The sequence below is a fragment of the Neophocaena asiaeorientalis genome, unplaced genomic scaffold (assembly GCF_003031525.2).
Source record: "Neophocaena asiaeorientalis asiaeorientalis breed wild unplaced genomic scaffold, Neophocaena_asiaeorientalis_V1.1 scaffold98, whole genome shotgun sequence".
NCBI classification, from domain to species: Eukaryota; Metazoa; Chordata; class Mammalia; order Artiodactyla; family Phocoenidae; genus Neophocaena; species Neophocaena asiaeorientalis.
In genome coordinates, this window is record NW_020172459.1 from 3,155,618 (window position 1) to 3,176,855 (window position 21,238).

Sequence of the window (21,238 nt, forward strand, 5' to 3'; positions counted from 1 at the left end):
TAGAAAAATCATGCAAACAACTTTCTCTTCATGAGCTAGAGGAAGGGCCATGTGTATTTCTGCTTTATTTTTTTTTTTTTTTCCCTTTCTTTACCACCACCTATAGCAACAGGGATGTTTTACCTCTTGTTGGGAGGACCTTTTGTTCCTTCCTTATCTTTTTCCTACCTGTCCCAGTCCACAAGAAGAGGCCTGCCCTACTGATCTAAAACTTCCTAACATCCCTCTGTGTCATATTTGTGATGTGCGTTGCCCCTTGACTTTACAGTCAGGGACCAGGCTGCTATTTGTGTTTCTGCAGCTTGTCTTCATGAGGTAAGTGGTTCCCACAAGTCCTGATTACAGGGGAGTAATGGGCACAGACTTGGCTTCCCTGGGCTGGAAGCCGTCCTCCTCTCTTGTGATCCACTTATGATCAGCTCAACATTCCTCTTGGCTCCTGTCATACCTCTTTTTTTTTTGGTATGTGTTTGTCCTGAAGTTTAGATGGGGGATGGGGAGTTGAGGTGGGGAGGAGACAGCAAATAATCATCTTCCCTTAGTTTTCTCTTTGTCTTCAGAAAAACTTCAGAGCCTTCCAAGAGGTCACTTCTCTACTATGAATAAATCTGGAATTTTTGTTTGTTTTCTCTCTGTTATTTTTTCTACTTACCATACTTTTTCTGATTGAGAACCTAAGGGATAGAATTCAGTTAGGAAAAAGCTGCCTTAAACCCCAATCATGTGTATTTCTAAAATTCTATAAGGTATTATTTAGCTAGACCCACACAGCTCCCTGCATAGTTGATAAAGTAAAAGCCAGTATCCCATTTTAAAGATGATGAAGTTGAGATCCATAGAGGCTAAGAGAATTACATAGTCAGTGTCAAAGTCAAGATTTAAATATGTCTTCTAAATCCAGGTTTAGCAAGTTCCTTGCAATGTAGCAAGTACATTGAAATTGTTCCAATTAGCATCACTCCAAGTTTCCACTCAAGTTAAGCCCAGGTTTCATGCACCACGACATTGCGAGATTAAGGTTCCCAGATGCACAGAGGAAATAAACTCTTCAGATGAGATAAGACACATGACCTTGGACTTTGCAGAAACCTAGAAAAACAGGGCTGAAGAATTTGCTTGAGTCTGAAGCAATCACACATAGAAATCAGAGGGCAAGGGGCTTTCTGGAAGCCATTTGTGTCAAGTTTCAAAATCACCTTACATCAAGGCTTGAGACTCAGTAGCGCTCAGTAAATGTGATTACTTTTATTTACTTCCCAATCCAACGCTAAAAGATTTTCAAATTCGGAGTTTATCTTAGCCAATTCTCAGTAATCAGCGGCTTTCCTGCTATCCCTTTACCCAATCCTCTTTTAAAGAAGGGTGTAAAAGACTGATCACATCATCAAATATTATCTCTCCCTAGGGGATACAACTTGTAACAGTCATAAACATCTTATAGGAAAGAAGTTCCACTATAAAGGTGCAATTCAAGTCAGCAGGCTATATACAGAAACAATGGTAAGAGACAAAAATACTTATTGATAGGGATAAATCTATGGAAATACAGAGTATTCTAGCTGAGCTATTAGCTAACAACTGGGTGCTTTAAATATGCCATCACCAAGTTAGGCAATGGTAGGAAATAAAAAAGGTAAACATTGTCCTCTCTTGAAATTGAGGATGAATATGAACATTCCACATACTTCAGTTCTACAAATATTTACTAAAACTTTATTATGCACCAAGTCCTATGTTAGGAAAAAAAGATATAAAAATTAATATGATACTCTTACCCTCTCTCTATCAGGATTATCAGGAGGGTAGGGAAGCTTTCTCTGGATTCATTCCTATCCTCCCTGTGAGATCTTGGTGAGGTTCCTGGAGGGAAAACCTGTAAAAGTGGAGCCCCCTCTATGACAGTGGCCCACAGGAATTTCCCTCTCTCCATGTAACCCACACTTGTCTTCTAGCAATTCACAAAAATTCCTAAGTTAATATTCATTAGGCTTATGGTGTCCTGCAGTTTCTGCTCCAGAAAAGAGAAAGAGAAAGGGCTAGCAGACGTGCAACACGTCCTGGACAGCCACCCCACCCCACATCCAGTCCAGGCAACTTCCAGGTTTCTTATATCAGCACCCCCACCCCCCATGTATCCAGTCTCTTCAGCAACCATAAAAAACAACGCCTGGGCTTCCCTGGTGGCGCAGTGGTTGAGAGTTCGCCTGCCGATGCAGGGAACACGGGTTCGTGCCCCGGTCCGGGAAGATCCCACATGCCATGGAGCGGCTGGGCCCATGAGCCATGACGGCATCAGTTGACATCAAGACTCCATGACAGTCAGATGCTAGCTTCACTACACAGCCCTAGACCAGTCACTACTCATGTCCGGAAACAATTGATCATCTTTAAAACTGTAACTATAATAACTTATAGTTATTATAAAATATTTGCTATATTCCCCATGTTGTACAATATATCCTTGTAGCTTATTTTATACCTAATAGTTTGTATCTCTTAGTCCCTTACCCCTATATTGACCCTCCCCCTTCTCTCTCCCCACTGGCAACCACTGGTTTGTTCTCTATATCTGTGAGTCTCCTTTTTTGTTTTATTCACTAGTTTGTTGTATTTTTTTAGATTCCACATATAAGTGACATCATACAATATTTATCTTACTTTGTCTGACTTATTTCAATTAGCATAATGCCTTCCAAGCCCATCCATGTTGTTGCAAATGGCAAACTTTTATTCTTTCTTATGGCTGAGTAGTATTCCATTATACATATATACCACATCTTCTTTATCCATTCATCTATTGATAGAGGAGCAAGAATATACAATGGGGAAAGGATAGCTTCTTCCACTGTGTATTCTTGCCTCCTTTGTCATAGATTAATTGACTATAAGTGCATGGGTTTATTTTTAGGCTTTCTATTCTGTTCCACTGATCTATGTGTCTGTTTTTGTGTCAGTTCCATGCTACTTTGATTACTGCAGCTTTGTAATATAGTCTGAAGTCAGGGACCATAATTCCCCCAGCTCTGTTCTTCTTCCTCAAGATTGTTTTGGCTATTTGGAGTCTTTTGTGTTTCCATGCAAATTTATAATTATTTGTTCCAGTTCTGTGAAAAATGTCATTGGTATTTTGATAGGGACTGCATTAAGTCTGTAGATTGTCTTGGGTAGTGTGATTTTGAAATAATTGTAGATCCACAAGAAGTTGCAAATATGGGTTCCCATTTGTACATTTATATTATTTTATCACATGCATAGATTGGTAACCACTACCCCAGTCAAGATATGAGGTGCAGAAGTGTTCCATCACCATAAAGATCTTCCTTATTCTAACTTTTTATCATCTCACTCACCTCTGTCCCCTCTACTATTCTTAAAATCTGTCAATCATTAGTTCGATCTCCATTTCTAAAATTTAGTCATTTCCAAAATGTTGTATAGGTAGGATCATATAGCATGCAACATTTTGAGGTTGGCTTTTCTCACTCAGCCAGATGCCCTTGAGATCCATCCAAATGTAACAACAGCTTCTTTTTTCTAATTGCTGAGTAGTGTTCCATTGTAAGAGGTGCCACAAGTTTTTTAGCCATTCACATATTTTGGTTGTTTCCAAATTTTGGTTATTATATATAAAACAGTTATGAGCATTCAAAACCAATCAATAAGAGAAAAGGCTTCTCCTTAAGAATGACACAGTTTAGCTAGAGATGCAGCAATTACAAATGTTAAAATTGTTAAGGCATTCCTTCTTCTCATATTAAATAGATATGAAATAAGTTATGGTGGAGTGATGGGTAGTTTTATGTGACCCCAGGTATTCAATCAAACATGAATTTAGGTGTGACTGTGTAGGTACTTTGCACGTATGATTGAAGTTCATCAGCAGTTGACTTTAAGTAAGGGATATTATCATAAATAATCTAGTAGGGTCTGATTTAACCAGCTGAGAGTCTCTAAGAACAGAGTTGAGGCTTCCCAGAAAAGAAGTTCCACCTGTGGCCAGCAGCTGCTGCTCATGCCAGACAGCAGTTCCAGTCTACCCTTGCTGAAGTCCCACCCTATGGATTTTGGACTTCCGAAGCCATACCACACAATTGTGTAAGCAAGGCCCTTGCAATGGATCTCTTAATATATATCTCTTAATATATATCTTAATATATATCTCCTAATCTCTTTTTTTTGGTTGAACCCTGACTAATACAGGCAGGTTACACTTCAGTGATCATTTAGTACAGGAAATTTTCCAAACATTCAATAACCTTAGAGCTTTAGGGTTAATTTAAAGTCATATGTGGAAGTCCATTTTGAAATCCAGACACATATGAATTTTTTTATTGAAGTATAGTTGCTTTACAATGTGTTAATTTCTGCTGTATAGCAAAGTGATTCAATTATATATATATATATATATATATAATGTGTCTATATATGTGTATAGAATGTGTATGTGTATAGAATGTGTAAATATAATATATATATATATATATATATACACACACACACACATTCTTTTTTATATTCTTTTCCATTATGGTTTATCATAGGATTTTGAACATTGTTCCCTGTGCTATACAGTAGAACCTTGTTGTTTATCCATATACTAGTTTGCATCTGCCAACCCCAAACTCCCACTCCATCTCTCCCCCACCCCCTCTCCCTTGGCAACCACAACTCTGCTTTCTACGTCTATGAGTCTGTTTCTGTTTCCCAGATAAGTTCATTTGTGTCATATTTTAGATTCCACATATCAGTGACATCATATGGTATATTTGTCTTTCTCTTTCTGACTTACGTCACTGAGTATGATAATCTCTAGTTCCATCTATGTTACTGTAAATGGAATTATTTTGTTCTTTTTCTATGGCTGAGTTGTATTCCATTGTATATATGTACCTCATCTTCTTTATCCATTCATCCAGACACATATGATTTAAGAGTAGTTTTCAAGTTGTTCTTGCTCAAATCACCTCTCCACTTCCAGGTTAACCACAGGCTTCAGGAAACTCCACTTGGTCCCCTTAGAAAATGTCTGAGTGAATGACATTTAAACCAGGACAGATTAAAATAATTGCTCCTTTCATCCATCAAAATGGAAAAAAATGCCAAAAAAACAAACAAAAAAAACCTGTTTCTTTTTTTTAAAGCCAAGAATTGACAGTGAGGTAGAAAAAAACAGACATTCTACACACCTTAATTTGACACTGAATTGGTGATTTCTATTAAATTTTTTAAAAGATCTAAAACTTTTACTTCTCAGATATACTGCATGAATATAGAAATGCATGGGTAAATGTTTGGATATAAAATAGCTTACAATGACAGAAAATTGGAAATGAAACAAAAACATGTCAGCAGGGGGACTGGACAACTATCTTACAGCATTCTTTTAGGCTGTTAAGTAGAGTGAATTAAACTGACAAATGATGGTTAAATTAATATTGACCCTTATGTTTTCTTGCCCACATCCTGGCTTCTTTGTAAGAACGACTTTATTTAGCGAGGGTCTTGCAGTTGTCAGGACTGGCTTATCTATACAGTTTTCTCCTCAAGCAGAAGTCAAAGAAGGAATAGAGACTGATGCTTGCAGGATGCAAAACTGTCTTCTCATTTCCCCTCAAATCATCTCTCTTTTGTTTGTGGTAAATAGAAAAGGACAGAGAGAGAGTTTAGGATGAGAGAGGAAGTGGTTGCCTTTCTCACTGTTACTACATTGTTGCTGCTGTTCTTGTTGTCTGTGCATACACTCTACACAGTAGTCCCTCCTTATCTGTGGTTTCACCTTCCTCAGTTTCAGTTAACCTCCATCAACTGCAGTGTGAAAATATTAAATTGAAAATTTCAGAAACAAACAATTCATAAGTGTTAAGAAATAAGCAGTGTATATGTTTTAAATTGTGTACTTTTCTGAATAGCGTGATGAAATCTTGTGTCATCCTGCCCTAGGTGTGAGTCATAATCACCCTTTTGCCCAGTGTATTCTGCCTGTTAGTCACTTAGTAACCATCTACATTACCAGATTGACTGTCACTTATAGCAGTGCTTGTGTTCAAGTAACCCTTGTTTACCTAATAATGGCCACAAAGCACAAGAGTAGTGATGCTGGCAATTTGGATTTACAGCCAAAAAGAAGCTGTAAATTGCTTCCTTGAAGTAAAAAGATGGAAGTTCTAGACTTCATAACAAAAGAATAAAAGATCTTATGCTGAGCTAATATGTACAGTAAGAACAATTCTTCTATTCATAAAATTGTGAAGAAGGAAAAAGACATTTTTTGCTGGTTTTGCTGTTGCACTAATACTGAGAAGGACCCTGTGGAGCACCTGGGCACAAAAGCCTTTCTGTGTTCCCCAGTTCTTGATTACGGAAAATAGGCTTCATTCATCCTCCATGACCTTCCCCAAGTTCCAAGGGGCAGGTTCAAACAGCTGTTAATTAGGGAAGAGAGGGGATGCACAGACAATGTTGGAACAGTCAAAAGAAACAATAGGGGCTTCCCTGGTGGAGCAGTGCTTGAGAGTCTGCCTGCCCATACAAGGGACACGGGTTCGTGCCCCAGTCCGGGAAGATCCCACGTGCTGTGGAGCGGCTGGGCCTGTGAGCCATGGCCGCTGGGCCTTCGTGTCCAGAGCCTGTGCTCCACAACGGGAGAGGCCATAACAGTGAGAGGCCCGCTTACCGCAAAAAAAAAAAAAAAAGAAAGAAAGAAAGAAACAATAGTGCAGCCTTGGGTCAGGGTCCTGGTTCCCCATCAACAGATATACATAACAATATCTTTGAGCTGTTTTGCAGATACTGAAACCCCCACCAGGTGGGAGAAGTTAACTCTGTGCTGCCCACAAGCACCTAGATCCTAGACCAGTTGGAACCAGAAGGTTGAGGTTGCTGACTCCCATTTACCTCGTCACCAACCAATCAGAAGAAAGTCCACAAGCTGATCACACCCTCCTCAACTCCTCACTGCCCTCCCCAGGTTGGGACACATAGTTTTGAGGGCATTAGTACCCTGTGGCCACCTTTGCTTGGCAAAGCAAAGCTATTCTTTTCTCCTTCACCCAAAACTCTGTCTTCAAGATTTAATTTGATGTCAGGGTACAGAGTCTGGATTCAACTTCAACACCTCAGACTACAAACATACAGTCATAGTGCTTGATAAATGCTTAGTGAAGATGGGCAGAAGAACTGAATAGACATTTTTCCAAAGAGGAAATGCAGATGACCAATAGGCATATAAAATGATGCTCAACATCACTAATCACCAGAGAAATGCAAATCAAAACAATAATGGGGTATCACCTCACACCTGTCAGAATGGCTATAATCAAAAAGAACACAAACAACAAATGTTGGTGAGGATGTAGAGAAAAGGGAACCCTCCTACACTGTTGGTGGGAATGTAATTTGGTGAATCCACTATGGAAAACAAAATGGAGATTTCTCAAAAAACTAAAACTAGAACTACCATATGACTGACCCAGCAATTCCACACCTGGGTATATTTTTGAAAAAAATAAAAACAGTAATTCAAAAAGATACATGCATCCCAATGTTCATAGCAGCATTATTTACAATTGCCAAGGTATGAAGCAACCTAGGTGTCCATCTACAGATGAATGGATAAAGAAGATGTGGTATATGTATACAATGAACTCAACCATATAAAAGAATGAAACAATGTCATGTGAAGCACAAGGGTGGACTTGGAGGGCCTTATGCTAAGTAAACTAAATCAGACAGAGAAAGACAAATACTGTATGATATCACTTATATGTGGAATCTAAAAAAATACAACAAACTAGTGAATGGAACAACAAAGAAGTAGACTCACAGATATAGAGAATAAGCTAGTGGTTACCAGTGAGGAGAGCAGGAGGGAGGGGCAGTATATGAGTATCAGAAAAAAGTTTATTATGGTATTATATAAAATCATGTGTATGAAACATTTGAAAATTATAAAGCACTAAGAATTTTAAAAATCTTTCATTAAATAAAAAAATGGAAAAGGCATTAAATTTGTACAAGATATTTTAAGAGAGAATACATTCACATAACTTTATTACAGTATATTTTTATAATTATATTTTATTATCAGTTATTTTGTTAATCTCTTACTGTGTCTAATTTATAAATTAAACTGTATCATAGATATGTATGTATAGGAAGAACATAGTATATATCAGGTTAGGCACTATCCATGGTTTGGGGCATCTACTGGGGGTCTTGGAACTTATCCCCCAAGAAAGAAAGACACTGTATTCCTAATAGTACATATTCTCATTCAGGTGACAGGAATTGTGCTGTTCTGTTGTGCTTTATAATTGAAGGGGAAATTTCTGGATATTGACATTGTCTCAAAATAAATATAATTGTGACATATCTCACATGTTATGTAACTAACACAACTTCTATCATATTGTGAGTTCTGTTCTATTTCTGATACTTGAAACACCCCTGACAACAGACACAAGACATAAAATTGAGACAGTGGCACATGAAAATTCTCTCAGCCCGTGTTTTCCCTCCTGTTCTAAATACTTTCAGTATTGTAATGAAACTGCATGCTGTAAGGCATAGATAACTAAGACATAGAGCCAAAAGGAATCTACTAAATTCTATTGGGCTCTGCCAAGAATTTTTCAGTGTCTGCTGTACCCTTTTGTTTTAAGGAAAGGATGCTGAGAAACATCTTTCATTGTTACTGGATGTTTCTTCCTAGCTAGTCATTGTGACTGCATCCTGTAGAAACAGAGACTGAGGCAAGAATTAAAGTGCTGGCTCTTTATTTGTAAGGTGAAAGCCCAGGGTTGTAATGGTGAGGAAAGAGGGAGACAGAACCGGGAAAACTGCAAAGCACTCAATGTAGTGTGTTACTGTTTGTACCTCTTGATTTACAGAAACACAGAAGGGACTTCAAGGGTGGAACTGGGAATCACAAATGGCAGTTCAGTTTCCTGACACTGGAAGATGCCTTTAGCAGCACTGTCTCCTCCCAGGATGGGAAATAGTGTGAGAAATGGAAGTATGATCTCAGGAAACCTCAGCAAAGTGCCTGGAGCCAAGGGTAGCATAGAACTGAATTGAATTGCCTCAGATATAGTGGAACTGGGGGATCTGCTCTGATATGCATTTTAATCACACTTTGCCAGGATAAAGTGAGTGAGGGGCCAGCAGTGTAATTAGTTTCATATGCTCCAGCCCCACCCAGGTCTTTATCTCTGAGCAGAATGCAAATATCACTATCCTCATGTGACCCCAACAGCCAGCTTAGCTCAGTCAAAGGGCAGAGTGAGATTTGTCTGATTCTGGGGTAATATTTCTGTGTCTTCTACTGTTTGGTGGCTGACTGCAGGTGACCTTGGGTTGAAGTTCCTAAAACTCTTCCATCTGTAAAATAGGAAATATGATGCTTTTGACCTACCTCTGTGTGATAGATGGCTCTGGACCATATGAGATCTAATGAGTTAACACTTAGAAAATGCTAGGAGCTATTTTAGAAAACGACACTGTCTAAACACAAAGGATCATTATTCATTACCCAGAATGCCTGCAAATAAAAATAAGAGTGTTTCAGAATAAGAAGACTGATTCAAGGAGCTGTTTCTTCACTGTGTGAAAGACGGGTTGGAGATTAATTCAATGAATAAACTGTTTTAAAATCTGGCAGTTTCAAACTAATGAAAAAGGGGTCTGCAGACTATATTTTGGTCTGGCGGTCACAGCAGAACTGGAAATGTCAAACTGGTATGATTCATTTCTAGTATTCCCTCTCAGTTTTACTGAATACCTTCAGGCTATGCAGCCTAGGATTTCTGGAAGGAAAATTATGCTGTATGTAAGTGTAATGATATGAGGAATACAGTTTTCAGCATCTGTATCACTCATAATAGATACAATATAGAGGCTGCCTTCACCATAAATCAGACATTTGATTATACATCTTTGGTGCATCTCAACTTTTCTTCCTCATCAAACAGGTTTAACTCTTCCCCCACTCTACCCAGATAGTGTAATATATAGCATTCTCTGAGTGTAGCCTGTGGATGATAGAACTGTAGACTTATTACTTTAAAATAGTCTTTCTCTCATTAAAAATATATACATATATAGTTATAGATAAATATATCTACCTAGGAGCTTCGCAATTTTGCATCTTCTTATCTTACAAAAAAATTTAGCACATTACATTTTACTTGTTTGTTATAATAATCACATCATTGAACATAAGTTCAAGTTTTTAAAATTCATTTTCTGTACAAGCATATCTCTTTTTGTTACCAAACCAAACTTGGGACCACTTGCCCACCTTCAGTAAAGCCAATCTATAGACACCAAGTTGTGGTGAAGGAAAGCTCAGTGTTTATTGCAGGGCACCAAGCAAGGAGTCCAGGTAGCTTGTGCTCAAAACACCAGAACTCCTGGATGGATTTCAGGAAAGTATTTTTAAAGGCCAGGGGAGGGAGGGGAATAGCAAGGTATGTGATCAGCTCTTGAACAATTCTCTGATTGGCTGATGGTGAGGAAACAAGGCAGTATCACAGGGGTTAACATTATCAGTCCTCAGGATCCAGTAGGCCTGGGGTCTAGGTGCTCATGGTCATCAAGTAGTTAACATCTTCTATTTAGTGGGGGTTTTAGCATCTGTAAAACAACTCAGGTAATGTGCATCAGATTCTATGATATGGGTATTACAAAGAGGAGCTAAAGCAGAGGATATGGGAGAGGGGCCTGTCCTGGGGAGGCCCTATAGGGTCCCACTTGGTTACAATTTTATTTTGTTTCACTTTATTGTGCTTCCCAGGTATTGTGTTTTTTACAAACTGAAGGTTTGTGGCAACCCTGTGTCAAGCAAGTCTATCAGTATCATTTTTCCAACACCATTTGCTCACTTTGTGTCTCTGTGTCACATTTTGGTAATTCTTGCAATATTTCAAAATTTTCATTATTATTATCTTTTGTTTTTTAATTTTATAAATTTATTTATTTATTTTTGGCTGTGTTGGGTGTTTGTTTCTGTGCGAGGGCTTTCTCTAGTTGCGGCGAGCGGGGGCCACTCTTCATCACGGTGTGCGGGCCTCTCACTATTGCGGCCTCTCTTGTTGTGGAGCACAGGCTCCAGACGCGCAGGCTCAGTAGTTGTGGCTCACAGGCCCAGTTGCTGTGCCGCATGTGGGATCTTCCCAGACCAGGGCTCGAACCCATGTCCCCTGCATTGGCAGGCGGATTCTCAACCACTGCGCCACCAGGGAAGCCCCTATTATTATCTTTGTTATGGTGATCTGTAATCTTTGATTTTTTTATGTTACTATTGTAATGTTTTGTATTTTTTAGTTAAGGTATGCACACTTTTTGTTTTTTGTTTGTTTTGGTTTTTTGGGGTTTTTTTAGACATAATGTTACTGCACACTTAGTAGATTACAGTATAGTGTAAATATAAGTTTTACATGCACTGGGAAACCAAACAATTCATGTGACTTGCTTTATTGCAGTGGTCTGGAACTGAAGCCATAATATCTCTCAGGTTTGCCTTTACAAATACTATGTACATACTGAGGGTAGTGGGAAATGCCCCTCCAAAAATCCTCTGGAATAAGGATTATTTTGAAAAACAACAAGCACAAGAGAAGCTCTGAAAACAGAGTAGAAATTACCCTTTTGTAAGAAAACTTGACACTTATTATAGAAATCTCCCTTTGTAAGGCTGCTTACCTCTCTGTACCAAGAAGACAAAGATGACTAATTCAAAGGAAACTCTTAGCAACGGAGAAGGCACTATCTTAAATCTGTGTATCAAACCTTACTCTTGTTTACTTTTCCTGGTCACCTGACACCACCCCCACCCCACCCCCATCAACTAGCCTTCTCCTCCACACCCTCCTCTCTTTTGTCTTTAGCTGAAAATGATATGTAAGCCTGAATTCTAAGTTACTTCTGAAAGTTACTTATGTTTTGCTGGGTGTCCCCAATATATACATGAGGTATGCATGTTAATACATTTCTGTTTTTCTTTTGTTAATCTGTCTTTTCCTTCAAGGTTCCCAGCCAGGAACTTAGAAGGGTAGAGGGACAATTATTTTTCCTCCTGTAGCAGTTACAAACCTTGATTCAAGTACTGAAGATACAACAAGATTCCACTTGCACGAGCTTGTATTCTAGAAGGGAGAGTAAGTCAATACAAATGGAAATAGACATTTAGATGAGGCTGAGTCCTAAGAAGGCAGTTGATCAGGTTAAAAGGACAAGAGTAAAAGAGTGGAGGGATGTTTTGGATAGAATAATCTGCAAAGGCTTCTTAGAGGATTTTTTGTGTGAGCACATTTGAAGACTGAGAATTCAACTGAGAAGACAAGGGGCTTTACAGATAGAATGAGAAGCACCTGAAGACCCTGCAGAAGGTAACCAAGCTGGATACTTTCAGGGATCAGAGCAAACACCAGGGGGCTGGAGGACATGGAGCAAAGGGAGATGAGGTCTGAGGAGGGATGTCGTGAGCCCCAGTATGAAGTTTGCAAATTATTCTTGATGGAATGGGAGGCCATGGGAGTGAGACAGGAGGTAAGGGGGCAGGGCACAGCCTTTAAAAGAATGACACAGCCCTTGAGGATATGACACAAACTGGTTAAAACCAACTAGGTCCAAGATGGCAGAAGATTCGCCTTCCAGAGGACCTTGAGCCTCATTATACGCTCATTGTAATACATTAGCATCTAAATGACACACCCACAGGTGCCATGACAATCCTGAGGCTGACAATAAAAGGTCAATTCCTGGAAATCCCAGCTCATTCCCCAGATAGTTGGAATAATCCTCTCACTCATTAGTGTATAAAATTACCCAGCCCATAAAAATTAACCACCCGGTATTTCAGAGTCATTCTTGCCTTTCGAGACAGACCACATTCTGCCTGTGGAATGTATATCTCTCTCTCAATAAACCTATTTCCACTTTACTCTGGCTCACTCTTGAATTCTTTCCTGCCCAAATACAAGGACCCTCACTTGGCCAGTCCCCGGGGCTTATCCGAGATCTGGGACATGATCATCCTCTCACGCCCCATTTTCCTGCAGTGGGAGAACTTTAAAAAGGAGACTGGTGAGATCTTATTTACACTTTTAAAAAATTCACTCTTCCTGCTAGAAGAATAACAGATTCAACGTAGGGTGTCCGTATGTCCTGGTTTACAAGAAATGGATCCAATTTATGATTGTTCTCAGGGGGTAAGTAGTAATGTTACACCTCACTTTCAAAAATATAGCTTTGGTGGTACATTTCATTGTCACTCGAACTTGAGGCAGCAGAAGTAAGAGCAGAGAGTCTGAGTAAGAGGCCATTTCAGTAGTCCAGGTGAGGGATGAAGTTGGCCTTGATTGGTATGACTGTGGCAGAGTTGTAAAGAAAGGTCAAAGCTTCCTTATTTTCCTCAGGTCACGTAGTGACTGGGAATGGAGGCAGAGCTAGTTTCCAAGCCTCATACATCTGAGCCTACAGCTCATTTCTGTCCCTCAATTATAACATCAGCTCATCAGTGGGTGTTATCGAATGGGGGTCCCTCTGCTTGCCGCTTACAAAATAAATTACATACTCACAATTGGAGATGTGGTCTCTCCCTAAATCAACTTCCCAGACAACTGACAAGTACATTGTGTGTTCTGGGAAGGGGATAACCAGGGCAAGGCCAACAGAGAATACTGGGGAGTGGGGAATTGTTATTTTCCTCTGGGTGATAAGAGAAGATGTAGAAGGATGAGAGTATTCTGAACATGTTTTAAAGGCAGAACCTACAGGATTTGCAGACGGATTCAATCAAGGCTCGGCAAGAAACAGAGTGGACACAGGATGACAAGTATTCAGCCTCAGCAGCTAGAAAAGATGTGCAATTTTATTCTTAAAGTACCCTCTGCATTCTTCACACAAGCCTCCTGAATATTTATTCATTTAGTCTAGATAGCTCTGATGATTTTGAACTATCCTATAAGGAAAAGAGCCCAAATTGAGTTACATGGTTATTTATCCCTTCACTAAATGACCCCAGGAAGTGATGCCTTTGAAGTTCTCACCTCTGCTTTACATTTCTTTCCCTTTTCTTCAGTGAAATTGTCAGCCATCACTGTCTGCTTCCAGCAGCCATGGCACCGTTTTACTTGTGATCAATCCCCAAAGTTGTGAATCGTGAGCTGATTCAGTGTGCTGTAGTCTACACCTTCTTACTAGAAGTTTACTCTGACATGGATTCTTACTTTAAAAAGTAAGAAAAACAATTTGGGGGAAAAAAATGAGATTGTTCTGTGGCCAAGTGTATAGACAGCATTACCAATTATTAACATAGATATATGTATTGATATGTTTAGAAAACTCAAGGTAAACTTTGGGGTTCACATTTTTAGCCCCAATCCTATCTTACTAGGAAGTCATTGTCAGTCCTTATTCCCTTAAACAAGCATCTGCAGGCCCACTGATGCTTTCTTCCCCAAGAACTAAGACATCCCCTGCCCCACCCCACACACATGTACGTCAGGCAGCCTTCCATGCTTGCTGCAGAGAGACCGTAACACTGAGTTAGGACCACAGCATTTCAGGGATGACCACCTTCTTCCTAGGTTTCAGTCAGACTAAACCCATCGTGTCTCTCATCTCATCAATTATCAACATCTACCTCAGAAACTGAGTCCTCAGAATCCCTTGTCTCATAAGGCATTCCTGCCTTCATGGCTAAAATTCTGCCTGTCATTGCTCTTCTGTCTCTCTCTTTTTTTTAATTTTTTATTTTGATTGGAGTATAGTTGATTTACAATGTTGTGTTAGTTTTAGGTGTACAGCAAAGTGAATCAGTTATACATATACATATATCCACTCTTTTTTTTTTTTTAGATTCTTTTCCCATGTAGGCCATTACAGAGTATTGAGTCCCCTATGCTATACAGCAGGTTCTTATTAGTTATCTATTTTATATATAGTAGTATGTGTATGTCAACCGCAATTTCCCAGTTTATCCCTCACCCCCAATTCCTTGGTACCATAAGTTTGTATTTACATCTGTGTCTCTACTTCTGTTTTGTAACTAAGTTCATTTGTACCCTTTTTTGAGATTCCACATATAAGCAATATCATATATTTGTCTTTCTGTGTCTGACTTATTTCACTCAGTATGACAATTTCTAGTCCATCCATGTTGCTGTAAATGGAATTATTTTGTTCTTTTTTTATGGCTGAATAATATTCCATTGTGTATATATATACCACATCTTCTTTATCCATTCATCTGTAGGTTGCTTCCATGTCCCGGCTATTGTAAACAGGGCTGCAATGAACATTAGGGTGCATGAATCTTTTCGAATTCTGGTTGTCTCCAGATACATGCCTAGGAGTGGGATTTTCAGGTCATATGATAGATCTATTTTTAGCTTTTTAAGGAACTTCCATACTGTTCTCCATAGTGGATGTACCAGTTTACATTCCCACCAAAAGTGTAGGAGGGTTCCCTTTTCTCCACTGCTCTTCTCTTTACTCTGTCTTTTGACATTGTGTCTTTTGCATTTAAATAGTTCCTGCTGAGTGGGAAATTGCACTTCTACCCACAGATAAATAGGCCAAAGGCACCCCAGCTGCTATAAAAGCAGAGTGTGAACAAAGGTAGTCTGCTCAGATGGAGATGCCCTCCTACATACAACACCACCGGGTGGAGGGCACCCTGGCTGCCCAGAGATCTATTTCTCCCTTCATATCTGCATTTATTTGTTCTATCCCAGAGGTTCTTAATTAGGCAAACTCTGGTCCAGAGAGCTATAATACTAGATTGAAGAGGTGGAGGCACAAAACACTCATCCTGTCTTCACTCCCTAGAGAGGTTTGAAATAGATGATTTCTCCATGATAGCAATAAATGTTTGGTATCCTTTATTCATTAGAGATACTTATTTCATATCTTCCTAATTTCTTTTTCAAAAAACATAGGCTAGACCTCCAGACCATAATTCAGTAAGTGCTAATTAACCAAACTTACATGGCAAAATTTGGTAAGTGGTTCGTTTTCTTTCCCTGCTCCCAAGAGATGAATTTATAAGCATCCAGCCTGTTCACCAGCTGTATTTCTTTCCTCTTCCGGCCTGCACCCTCTCAGCTGCTCACACTTAGAGACAGATGTCCCCACCTGCACCCTAGTCACCCCTGCCAGGTTCTTATGCTGATTTCTGACAAAAAGAATGTACTTTCAGTAGTTCAACCCAGGAGGGCTTGGCTACTGTTACCCATCTCCTATTTATACTAATTTTCCCAGTCTTGTCTCTAATTATAGGATTGAAAGTTCTGTGAATTGCCTTCATCCAAGTGAAGAATTAAGTATGTTTTCTCTGTCCTTCATTGTGTTATATTTCTAAACCAATCCAGTTGATGAGTGTCTGTGTTCTCATCTATATTTGAACATTAAGTAAGTCTCTGTGTATTACAAATAACTATCAATACTGCAGATAAGACATTCCCTCCATCCCAGGTTATAGATACTATTGATTTAGTCATTACTTTCTGAATTTCTCATTGTCTAGGCTTGAAGATTTGCTTTGCCCAGAGTTTGTGATAATTGTCTTGCTGAATTTTAAATAGAGTCCTCAGTCAACCCCCTATCAAATCCAGAGCAGGGAGTAAAAAGAACATTGTTTCTATTTTCCAGTGATCAACTTCTGTTTAGCACAAAGAAAATCATTAACCGTCCTGTTTGTGGGTGACATTTGATCACTAATTCGCTAACAGAGTGGATGGAGAAGGTGTTATCCATTCTACTTCTCTCCATTTTTAGAAACAGAAATTGCTCAAGTGAAACCTCATTGAACCTACTGAAACCAACAGGGTTATAGAAAGGGCGTCAGAGCTATAAAGATTTGAGCTTGCTGTGTAGAGAGACTATACAAATTCTAGTGCAAATCAGGAATGAGAGGAAGCATTAACCCTGAAAACCAATGTAAAGGGGCAAAGTCCAGGAATCTTGTATGGACAAGTCTGACATCCAGGAAGGTTTTTGTTTGCGTGTTTGTTTAATTTTTGTGTTTATTTTGGAAAGGGGGTTGTTCTGTTTTTTGCCCTCCTCATGCATTCCGTGGCAAGGACTTAGTTTACTTGTGGTACCAAATATAACGAAAAGAAGTTACCTTCTTTCTACAAATAGCCCATATTGAAGAGTTCTAGTGAACAATATTTTACCCTTTGCCGGTAATATTACCATAAGCAGAAGATGGTACATATTGGAGAGACTGGCACCAAGTCTGTATTCTCCTACCATCCAGTTTACAAACCATGGCAAGTTATTTAGCCTCTCTGAGATTCTATTTGCTACAATAAAATGGATCTAAGATTCCTTTCAGCACCAGAATTTATAAGGTAAACAACAAATACTTACTGCTTTCCTTAAAGTATTATTGATACTGCAGTCTATCAAAAGAGGCTTGTCCTGCAGAAACTACAAGGAACTGAATCTAATTAAAGCCTCTTTTCATGGAAGAGTTAAGGAATATAGGAGGAGAACCAAAGCAGGGTATTCCTCTGAGAATACTGACCCTTTGAGAAGGGGAATGGGAGTAGAGTAAGCATATTTAGGGTTATTTATGTGATGTATACTCACCTATTGTTATGTATTCCAACAGAAGAAAAAGAGAATTAAGTTTGACCATGGCCATTTATACCAGGGCTCTTTCCCCAAATTGAAGGAAACTTCGATGACCAAGGAAATAAGATACAAAACAATAGGATAGACTTTAGGGTCAAGCAAATCTGGATTCTAATCCCAGCTCTATTACTCTCCCTGTGTTCTTGGGCACATCATGCAAACTTTCTTTGTCTTGGTTTCTCTCTCTGTAAAATGTGGAAAAAATAATAGCAAATAGCTTATAAGGTGTTGTGAAGATTAAATGAAATAACAGTTGTAAGGCACATGACAAGGTCCCTGTTACATAATGCAAACTCAGCAAATTAATTCTAACCATGATGACACTGGTGGTGGTGATGGTGATGATGTTGATGATGATGATAATGATAATCATTATTACTCCATTCGAGACAAAATCTCATTGATGTTATTTACAGGGTGACCTGGCATGTTCAAAGGGGTATGACTTGGGCTGCTCAATGTTCAGAGTACATACAAAAAGACATCTCACATTCTAGACTCCTTATTTGGAGATCTTACTAGATGCTTCTTAATCCTACTCTCGTCCCACACAAATCAGTATATCCCTACAAGACCTTGACCCAGTATATGAAAGTTGTGTATGATCAGCCAATCATAATGGGGATAAAAATAAAGCTTCCATTTTAGACAGCACAGCAAAGTTGAGACCTAGGCACTTCAACACAGTTTGGCCATCTACTAATTCCTCCCTGTGATCCTTGTGTTTAATTTGCAGGCTTTGTTCTATAAACCAGACTCTGTTATCTGTGTTTTTGCATTCAGCCATCTTTATATTGGGTTTTACTGTGGTCTTCTTTGTAAAAGACATGGTACGACTTGTAGCATCTTTCCCTTTCCCTTCAAAACTCATATATATTATTTATCCCTTATACTCAAACAGTGGCTTGAGCTGTTGGAATTATATATAAGAACAAACAAAAATACCTAAAGATGGGTTGAAAATAAGTAAAAGTATCTGAAATCCTGTTTTTAAGCATTATCGGTGACCTTTAAGCATTATATAGGCCTTCAGCTATAGCTGTGGATATTCCCATTGTTGCAGATGTCTGATAAGGACACATACCTAGCATGTTGTTAACTCATGGCACAATCAAACATGTGCTTCTACTTCCTGGACCACAAGAAAAGAGAGAAATGCTATCATGGAAATAAAACCAATGCCTTATTGCTGCTATTGTTTCTAACCCCCAAAAGCTATAATAGATGGTGTAATGGTACAATTTATTGATATACTATGTCAAAGGAAATTGCTGGTGTGTGGAGAAGATGAGGGGTCATAAAATGCATAATATGTGTAAATATTCTCCTATCAGCCAGACTTTTATAAATGGAGAAACATTGGTAAGAGAAGACAAAACAATGGCACCTCATAAGTGAAGTTGGACATAGGTTAAAGAAAGTATAATTTGTAGTCATTTCTATGAATACTGAGATGGTTTCTGCATACAGGAATTAATCACCTTTTGAGAATGAGAAATCTAAATCCATGATTCCAAGAATTTTGGATTTCTTGAGAACAGACATTTTGTTTACTTGGTCACATGAAAATGGCAATCACCCCTACCATCTATTACCATAATTACTTCATGAGAGAAACAATTAGTTAGAACAAACTTGGAAAAACATAATTTCAGAAAAGTTAAAGTTCTTTAAATTAAATAAATTTAACTATCTGAAAAACTCATAACGTTGTCCTTATGATTTTAATTTTGCTACAAACTCATAAAAGATTATGCCAGACTTGCACTCCACTGCAGGGCAGCATTTGTGAGCCATGACACTGGCCTTTGATGAAGCTGATGCTTCAGGGATAGTGGGGACTTACATTCTGCTCATCACAGACTCCTGCTGACATTAGTTTCCACACCTGATCCCCTAGGCTTTCGTGGCACTGGTGGGTATTCAGCAGGTGTGTTCAGGATGAAGTGTCCTAAGCTCTCAGCCAGCAGGAAGACCCTTCCAGACTTTGAGCGCATGACATGATCTCATGTAGAGGCTATCTCTGAGAAGCAAACAGCTCCCATAGCCTCAGGTCAGGCCAATTACGGGACTAGTTAGTACTTGATGAAGTAGAATCTCATCATTTGCTTTGGTCTCCATATTTCACAGTGCACTGAAAAACGGCTTTTTTTTTTTTTTTTTTTTTTTTTTTTTTTGCGGTATGCAGGCCTCTCACTGTTGTGGCCTCTCCCATTGCGGAGCACAAGCTCCGGACGCGCAGGCTCAGCGGCCATGGCTCACGGGCCCAGCCGCTCCGCGGCATGTGGGATCTTCCCGGACCAGGGCACGAACCCGTGTCCCCTGCATCGGCAGGCAGACTCTCAATCACTGCGCCACCAGGGAAGCCCTAAAAAACGGCTTTTTATTTAGCAATTTTGGGGGGACTCCTTTCCTTCGTTTTACAGCCACCCAGTGCCTGATATAATACAAGCTCATACTATCATTTCTCAAGCCATTAAATGTTAACTTCATTTACTTCTATGAATTATGCTTTGCTCTTTTAGTTTTGTAATGAAAAATAAGTACAGGTTATGCAAGCAATAACCCCTGTGTACACAGCAGCTCTCTTTCTAAATGGTTTATTATGCCACAGTCTGGTATTCCATTAAATATAGATAACCGACTGCTGAATAAATGAATATCAATGAAGCGTCCCCATCCATCTGTATATATCAATGCAAATAATGAATTGTGGCATCTCATGAAAATGGAAAACTAGGAAGAGTGGGTCAAGAAGTAATTACACATTTGTCTTATCTCATGCTTCTTGCCTTCAAAACAGCAGAATACATCATGGAGTTGAGGGGCCAGTGCAAAAATATTTCTGATTTGTCATTACCAGTAGAAACACTCTATTCTTGTTTTCTTTTCCCCCCACCCACAGACTTTTCTATGGGAGAGGCCACCTTGGACCTATTTTTCACTCATGTTTCTTTGTACTAAACTCTATGAAGTGAAACCTTCTGAAAGCTCAATTATAGCTTTCTGAAAAGAGAAAATGTTGTCATGTAATTATCCCCACCTTTCCCTTGGTGTTTGGGTGAACACTTACCTCTCTCTACGTATCCTGAAACTGTAAACTTCTGAGCCAGAGGAAACAGCAGTGTTGTGGCAAACTTGGACGTGAACTAATGTGTTATTGCCTCTCTTTATCTCTGACTTTAGACTCGTTGTTTCTAGGGGCTTATTGGCCCTTATTAATCACTCACATTTTAACTGAGAACTATTTTAAAGGAATAAAAATAAGGGAGAATTTCCCTCCTGGAAGTCAATACTTTAAGTGACAGGATAACACTGAAAGTGTGTTTTGAGAAGATGAGGAATTATGTCAGTTCTAATTTTCGTTGCAAGGAATAAAGCAGATGGTTTTGTTTCTTCTTGGTAGTATGAATCACTGCTCCTTTTCTTTTTTTTAATTTTTATTGGAGTAGAGGTGATTTACAATGTTGTGTTAGTTTCAGGTTTACAGAAAAGTGAATCAGTTATGCATATACATATATCCACTCTTTTTTAAGATTCTTTTCCCATATAGACCATTACAGAATATTGAGTAGAGTTCCCTGTGCTATAGAGT